Here is an 8,722-nt window from a genome sequence, read left to right as displayed (position 1 = left end):
TGCAGCAGATAAATCCTATCATTATAACTTGCTTAAAGGTTGTGTGCGGTGTTGTCAGTTTGCTAGTATGTGAATCCCACATTTTCAGTTTGTGCAGTTAGATAGATGAAACTGACCTTTAGCTCTGCAGCAGCTTTCCCCTAACCATGAAAAGTGCTGATGTAGGCTCTCTCCCCTCTTTCATGCAAAGACAAGATGTTACAGGAGACAGAACTGTCTTTCATGGTTAATTTATAAATTCTGGGTTTTTTTAAATCTTTCCTTACAAAGGAATTTTCTGCGAATATTTCTACCATTGCCAAAGGCAACAATAATATAAAAGTAAGCCAAAAAGGCTGCATTATTTGATTTTAACCAGACAAGCATAAATTCAGTAAATACTAATGGTCTACTTTAATGTACCATATTGTTACATACCTTACATTTTTTGTGAAAGTCTTAGCAGTATAGCAGCTCTGTGCACAGGTATCATTTGTGTACATAAAATAAATAAAATTTAGATGCGGATTTTTTACATGTGAATACACATACTTGTTTTAATAATGGCTATGTTGTGATGTATTATAGATATCTATCTTCTATTTTTAGAGAAAGTGCACTTTCAGCTTCTAAATCTTAAATTAAACTGCCATGGACTAATAAAAAAAGAAATAAAATCTACTGAAATAAATTGCTTCTGAAATAGATTTAAACTTTGTAAGAATTATCAGCCTCTTATCTAGTGGGGAAGGCAAAATATGAAGGAACTATTAAATTCATATCTCAGCGATTACAAAACAGTATTTCTGTATCTGTGGTACATGAGATTGTACCGCTCTGAGTTGTCTGTAAAACCAAGGAATGTGTAATGATAACTAAGGGAATTAGCAAACAGATTAAGGACTAGATTGCTCACCAGACAGGCTAAAAGTTTCACAGTTACCCACACAGACACATATTCCCCTGAGTCCTCCTGTAAGTTAATGTTGTCCGTTGGAACCAAGGCTGGCAGAAGCTGCTCTTCAAGAAATATAACAGATAAACTCAGTATGTATCATGTGTAGTTATGTTTGAAACTCATAGAAAGGTAGGAAGGGAAGGGAGGAAATGGAGAAAATCAGATAATCTCTAAGTAGCCTGGCTAAACCTCAAATTCTAAACCAACGCAAAATAATGACAAAAAAAAGAAAAAATGCTTTGCTTGATTTGCATGAGTTCCGTGATTATTCAGAAAATAGACATTCTAAAAGAAAAATAGAAACAAATCTTTGCTATGTGGAAAATCTACTAAAGAGAAGTAAGGTCATTAAAAAAGAATTACCAAATTACTAAAGGACTAGAAAACAAAGCCCTGGGATTCCAATAAGATATATGGAGAAAATTCAATATACTAAAAAGACAATATTTAAATAAGAGACTTTCAGAAGAACAGTAACTTGTGAAAAAGTCACATTGAATATTATGTTCTCTGCAGCAGAGAATACTATATTCTCTGCCCAGCATGCCACTCCTCCTCTGCCTATATCACTGACCCTCTGAGCTCAGCCGATCATCTCTTAGCCCAACTAATAGTTAAGGAAGAAGAGAAGAGGTGGGCAAACATTAGATCCTCTTTAATCACACATTAATGACATATGATATACACTTGAAAATTATTTCAATATTCATGCCTTTTTATATGCCTGTAATTTCTCAGAATAACAGCAAACAGCTACAAATGCAACATTCCACACAAAATGGTGGTCACTTAATTTGATGGATCAGACACCTAGGGACTAATTCATATTATATAGAGCCCTTCAGTCATACAGTACTTTTTTGCCCTGTGCAGAAAAGATAACCTACCAGTCCAATTCTCTTAGGTGTCTCAATCAATTAACCAACATGGCAAACAGTAGATAGTAGAAGCAATCATCACATCCTTTGAATCTCCACAAACATTTCACTTTCAATTCAGGACATTGTGTTGGGTTGTTTTTCTATTTTATTTTATTATAAATATGCAGCATGTGTTTTGCATGCTATGATGAAATAAACTAGCAAAAACAAGGCTTAGAAACAGAGCCTTGGTGCCATAATTCAAATTTTTAACAGGTGAAAGACTTAAACATCAGTCATCTGCTTTGCAGCAGGAGTTGATTGCTATTGCTGAGAAAAAAGGCCACAGCTCTCCTTTTTATCATAATCCCTGTTATCTTTTAGATGATCCTTTCATATAAAGATGATAAAAAGAAAAATCCAGACCACTTTTGATATCCACACAGTGGAATGGCAGTACCATGCCTATTTTCAGGCCCACTTAACATGGAGAATATAAAATCTTCCAGTAAATTGTGCATTGGCAATAGCATTTGCGAATGCATTTCCTATCCTTCCATCATTATCTTTGTTGGGAGTGCAAGTGTGGCAAATACAGAGTTTAATTCAATAGTTAAATAATATCAACATATAAACCCAATTTATAAATATTATAGTAATAGTTATATCATCATATCTGTTATTTTAATGATACCTACAAGTATTATAATTAGTTATAAATAAGTATAATTTATAATAGTATAAATATGAATATACAAGACCAGTATTTTTATATTTTGAAGTGGGAACTTCTATTAACTCACTTTCCTGCCTCCTTCTGTCACATTGTAATTCATCGGTATCATTTATGAATGAAGAATTTTGTTGGCAAAAAGACAATTGGTAACCAGTAAAGACTGCAACCTGAGGTGTAGTGCTAGAAAACACATGCATTTATTCAACCATAGAATACTAGATTGGAAGAAACCTCAAGAATCATCTGGTCCAAACTTTCTTGGCAAAAGCATGTGTGTCAGTCATACGCAGGTGTAACACTATGATGCTATTCCCATTTCAGGAAATCTAATCATAGAATCGTTTAGGTTGGAAGGGACCTTTACTATCATTGACTCCAACCATTAACCTAACACTGACAATAAACACCAATAAACCATGTCCCTAAGCACCACATCTACTTACTTTTAAATACCCCGAGGTACCACTTCCCTGGGCAGCCTCTTCTAATAACGTTATCTTCTGATAATGCTTTTGGTGAAGAAATTTGTCCTAATTTCCAATCTAAACCTTCTCTGGTGCAACTTGAGGCTGTTTCCTTTTGTCCTATCACTTGTTACCTGGGAGAAAAGACTAACCCCCACCAGATTTCAAGAACCGAAGTGTATGCAGATTTGACCTCCTTAAACTATATCGAACATCTTCTCATTCAGTAGGCATTCAGTTTGTGTCTACACTAAAAATATTAGCAGATGTGTTTCCACAGCAAAGAGGTAGGTTCAGCTGCATTGTCATCAAGGTGCACGTATTGTTGTTCTTGCAAAAGGACCTCTTGCTAAAGGTCTAATATGATTGGACTTTGAAGTTCCAGTCAGATTCAGAAGAGATGAGCTTTGTGAGGTCCTATCACTTGTTACCTGGGAGAAAAGACTAACCCCCACCAGATTTCAAGAACCGAAGTGTATGCAGATTTGACCTCCTTAAACTATATCGAACATCTTCTCATTCAGTAGGCATTCAGTTTGTGTCTACACTAAAAATATTAGCAGATGTGTTTCCACAGCAAAGAGGTAGGTTCAGCTGCATTGTCATCAAGGTGCACGTATTGTTGTTCTTGCAAAAGGACCTCTTGCTAAAGGTCTAATATGATTGGACTTACCAATAACAGTCAGATTCAGAAGAGATGAGCTTTGTGAGGGCTTTGGTTGGTCTTCTTAGAAAAAGAAAAGAAAAACAAAGCTAAAACCTGCTCTGGGGGAGCAGAAAATAAAACAAACAAACAAAAAAATTCCTAATTTCACTTGATTTTTTCCAGGCTGAGCATTTGAAGTGGATAATTCTGCATGGTTAAAAATTCATTTACGTAAAATTACCTTGAACAACTCTGTTCTCAGTGGTGCAGCATTGTTATCTAGCATATGTGAAATGAAATTCAAATCCCTGATCTGTCTAATTTAACATATACCAAAAGACTGAGCTCTAAATTTAAACACTTTCAACACAATCATTATGTAATTGAGTTTGAAGGGGGCCTCTGGAGGTCATTTGCTCAAGCCTCCTCCTCAGAGCATGGCCAACTTTAAATTAAGTTCCAACACTGAAGTTAGAGACAGTAGTCAAAGCCTTGTCCAGTGAAATTGTGAGAATCTCCAAGGACAAAGAACCCACAGCTTCTCTGTCCAGCCTGCTCCATTGCTCTGCCACAGCTGATGTCTTATGCAATGTCACTGCATACTTGGGCATGTTGCCGTTTTGCTATGCACCCCGACAAGAGTCAGGCTCTGTCTTCTCCATAACAGCCATACCTTGTGTGGTGAAAGACTCCAGAGATTACCCCATTAACCTTTCCTTCCTCACACTAAGCAAAGTCAATATTTCCATCATATGCCCCAGAGCCATTACTGTGTCTTTTGCTGGGCTCTCTCCAGTTTGTTCATCTCTCTTTAGAGAAATTGCTAAGGCACAGTCTATCCCACTGGCCAGGATGCTGATAAAGAAGCAACATACAATCTTTGCAGAAACAGGTTATAAAAAAAAATTGAATGGGAAATTCCTTTCTGTTAAACTTTTAAAAAAAGAACAAAAACAACAACAAAAAACCAAACCAAACCCAAACAAAAACAACACAACAAAACAAACAGGAAAAACTAGCCCAGTCTCTCCTCTGTTAATGTTCTGAAAGAAAAGAGTTTTTCAGAAAAGATCCAAGACTGTTTAGTTTATGGAATTTGTAAGTAGGGCATCTCTTGTCTTTCCACCCAGAACAATGTTACCCAGCTCTGGACTATGTGGGATTAAAAAAAGAGTTTTTCAAAGGATACTGTGTTTCTAGGCTTTTTCAAACTCCAGAAATCAATTGAACAGAATCATCAGTGTATTCTGAGAACAGTAGTTCAGAAAAGTATATGGTGCAGAAAACTTAGTGAATGCATGTAGATTAATGTAGATTATGAGTATATTTGAAGCAGTCTTGCTTGTTTAGTTTTTTAATCAAAAGTTTATTCATGAGAAATTCTGTATTTACTCACCACTTTTGCTCATAGACAAAGAATAAAACCATGCCATTCTATGTGTACTAGAAAAATAAGGTAACCTAAGGAAGTGGCCACTAGTCACTAGTTTGCAAGTAAATTGAGAGTAAAGACTACTTGCAAGCAAACGTATTAGGTATTGACCCACTCCTGCAAATATGGAAGATATTTCTAAATGAATATAGGGTAAGTAATAATGGTGGTCATGTTATCAAATTAAAGTTTTAAAGCACTTAGTTTCCTATATTGGCTCTATTACCAGTTATACAAACTGTTAGGGCAAAACAAAGCATCAGTGCACCTTTATTTTCCTTCCCTTGTGACTCCATAGGTTATGTTAACACCTGTGGGGTAATCTATCTGTATTGCCCATTAGCAAGGAAAATGGACAAAAGCAAACAAAATATGACACATGACATGTAATGGACATATATTTGATGAAGTGCAGTCTCTATACTATATTTTAGGCTGACAGCTTATGTACACATTTTGTTGCTTATATATGATGGCAATAAATCCTGTGAATTGAAATAGATTCGAATTAATGTTTTCCAATTGTTTTTACCACAAATTGGAGGATCACACTGATGCAAAACCATCCAGCTATAAAATGGATAAATATCTATAGTATATTGCATATGTGTGTATGTATTAGTACTGAAGGTAGAAGAAAAATGGGAACAAAGGCCATTGGTCAACACCTAAATTAAGAAATCTGCTCTATTTTCTTTTATTCATTCTTTTCAGTTTTTCTGTCAAAATCCTTAATGTTTCCTTTCAAGGAGAATTGCACAGAATAAGTCAGATGCCTTGAATATGTGGATGAAAGAACTGGATTCATAAGCAACAAGAGCCCAGAGACATCTCTTGAATCTTCTCTTCTTTGTCTACAATTCTAAATCCATTTGTAAACACAGCTCTATATCAAAACTGGAACCAATATCCTCTTCAGTGTACTCCTCAGGTTAGAGGCACAGGACAAAGCATTTAGCAGCTTGTTTAAAATCGTCTAGCTATGAGGAACTTTCTAGCCCATAAGATCCCTAATGCTTGTCATTGTTTTGGATTTACCTTCAAAGTTGTATGGAAGATAAGGTGGAGTTTTGTGAAAGATGTAATGTGAATATGTTATTGTAACTAATCCAGCCTTTATTCTTTCTGTTCTATATGCGCTTCTTATTTTCTTTTTTTTTTTATTATTATTTTATTTGTCTTTTTTTTTTTTTGACAAGCGGATATTATATGCTGATACATGCAATGGGGGAAGTTCACGTAAGTCATAAAAAGCAATTTTATGAGCACATATGTGTGAACTGAGGGGCCTCCCAAGGAGATAAAATGATACCATCTGCACTTTGTGAAGAAGTTAAAGCAGACAGGAGCCACTGGAAAAATGACAACACCCCAGCTTTCAGGGCTGCGAGTGCACATTGCCATTGAGCTTCTCGTCAACATCCCCAAGTCCTTCTCCTCAGGACTGCTCTTAATTCATTCTCTGCCCAGCCTACAATTGTGCTTGGGATTGCTCTGACTCATGTGCAGGACCTTGTGCTTAGCCTCATTGAATTTCATTAGCTTGGCATAGGCCCACCTCTGAAGCCTGCCCAGGTCCCTCTGGATGCCATCTCTTACCTCTAGAGTGTTGACCACACAGCTTGGGGCCATCAGCGAACTTCCTGAGGGTGCACTCAATCCCAATGTCCATGTCACCAACAAAGATGTTAAACAGTACTGGTCCAAGTACCAAACCCTGAGGAATGCCGCTCATCACTGGTTGCCACTTAGACATCAAGCTGTTGATGGCAATTCTTTGAGTGCAGCTATCCAACCAATTCTTCATCCATCAAGTGGTCTACCTGTTAAACCCATGTTTCTCCAATTTAGAGACAAGGATGTCATGCAAGACAGTGTCAAATGCTTTGCACAAGTCCAGGTAGATGATGTCAGTTGCTCTTCCCTTATGCACCAATCCTGTAACACTGTCACAGAAGGTCACCAAATTTGTCAGGCACAATTTTCCCTTAGTGAGGCCATATTGGTTATGACCAGTCACCTCCTTATTTTTCATGTGCCTTTGCAGAGATTCCAGGAGGATCTGCTCCATGATCTTGCTGGGCACAGAGGTATTTTTACACAGATATCAGTTAAACAAGAAAATTAGTAGTTTCATGTCTAAGGGAGTCTCATGCAGGGTGAAGGAGGGGCAGGGTTCAGTATAACTTTTAGCTTGGACCTTGTGTTTAAGTCTTTAACCTCTTACTGTCAGTGAGTACCTGTTGGAATTTACTGTACTGTAGCAAAGGTTACAAATTTCTGTATATCAAATTCGTATTTATTGTGAGAAGCCCATCCTCTTCACTTTCTGTAATTTTATTTCGTCCTAAACATAAGATTTTAGGCAGAAAGGGACCAGAACTCTACTTAGCCCCCACAGCACACCTTTGGGATTATTCCAGACAGAGGTGCCTGTCAATGCCTGCCAGCACAGTCTTCCAAGGCTCTTCTTCATGTTTCTTGCAGCATTTGTAAACATTAGTGGTATGTATGTTGATATATTAGCAGATGTTATTCTAGAGCAGAATTAGGGTCTTAAATTAAGCTGACCTGACCTTATGTGAAACTGCAGAGAAACAACAGTTTCTACCATCCTGTAAATAGGTATTCAGAAGCATACTTAAAAGCATATTGCCAAAATTATTTTTTTAGAAGATTTTCAAAGGAATACCTTTTTTTCTCACTTCTTGATTTAAATAGATTATTGAAATGCTAATGTGGTAAAGAGCTAAGATTTTATTATACCTAATGTTACAGTAATTTGGCCAATTCAGGAACTAAATTAATCTTTTGATAAAAATTCAAACATACAAATTGAGTTACCACTAAGATATACCAGAATTCTGTAAAAAAGCTACATGAGCTTTATACAATCCACAGAAAATGACAAGGGTCAATTTAAGAAGAAATTCTGTTGCTAGGAGACGAGAACTGCAAGAAACCCCAATAATGTTTCCTCATTTTAAATAGTAACTGGATTAAGAAATAGTAACCATAGATTAACAAGAAAATAAACCCAAGAAGGTCAATGAGTGGTTTTGTGTGAATTTATCGAAAATTCAATGTAAATGTAAAACATTTAGATAAAACTCGCTTTTATGCTTACTGCAACTGCATATATAAGTAAATACAGAGTAGACAGCAGATCATCCCTATATATTGAATCTATGTTTTGTTCTATATTATACCTGGCATTAATATTTGCAAAACTATCATGGAAATGCAAGTGCATCTGGTACACTAAATTTATTACAGTTTCATATATAATATAATAGAAATTAGAAATTATCATTGACCATTATAAACTTAGAAAGCTAGATCTCAATTTTAACTACAGAAGGTAGGGATTAATCAAAAAAGTTAATCGTCTACAAAATATTCAACATTTCACAACAAATCAAAAAGACAACTGTAAAGAGAAAAGAATAGGTAATGCTAAGTTGCTAAGAGAAATGTTATTGCCTCATGCCTTGTTATCATTTTGCTCCCATCTCATTTAGTTTAAAACCATCTAAAATGCTTCCAAAAAAATATTATATTTTTAAATACAAATTTCTACTCAATCTCTTTTTTCAGTCTCTAAAATTTGTCTTTGCCTTTGAAGCGTATCTCAGCTTAACGTTAGT

Source organism: Calidris pugnax, unplaced genomic scaffold, assembly GCF_001431845.1.
Source record: "Calidris pugnax isolate Ruff unplaced genomic scaffold, ASM143184v1 scaffold95, whole genome shotgun sequence".
Classification (NCBI taxonomy): domain Eukaryota; kingdom Metazoa; phylum Chordata; class Aves; order Charadriiformes; family Scolopacidae; genus Calidris; species Calidris pugnax.
Note: the sequence above shows the minus strand (reverse complement) of the source record.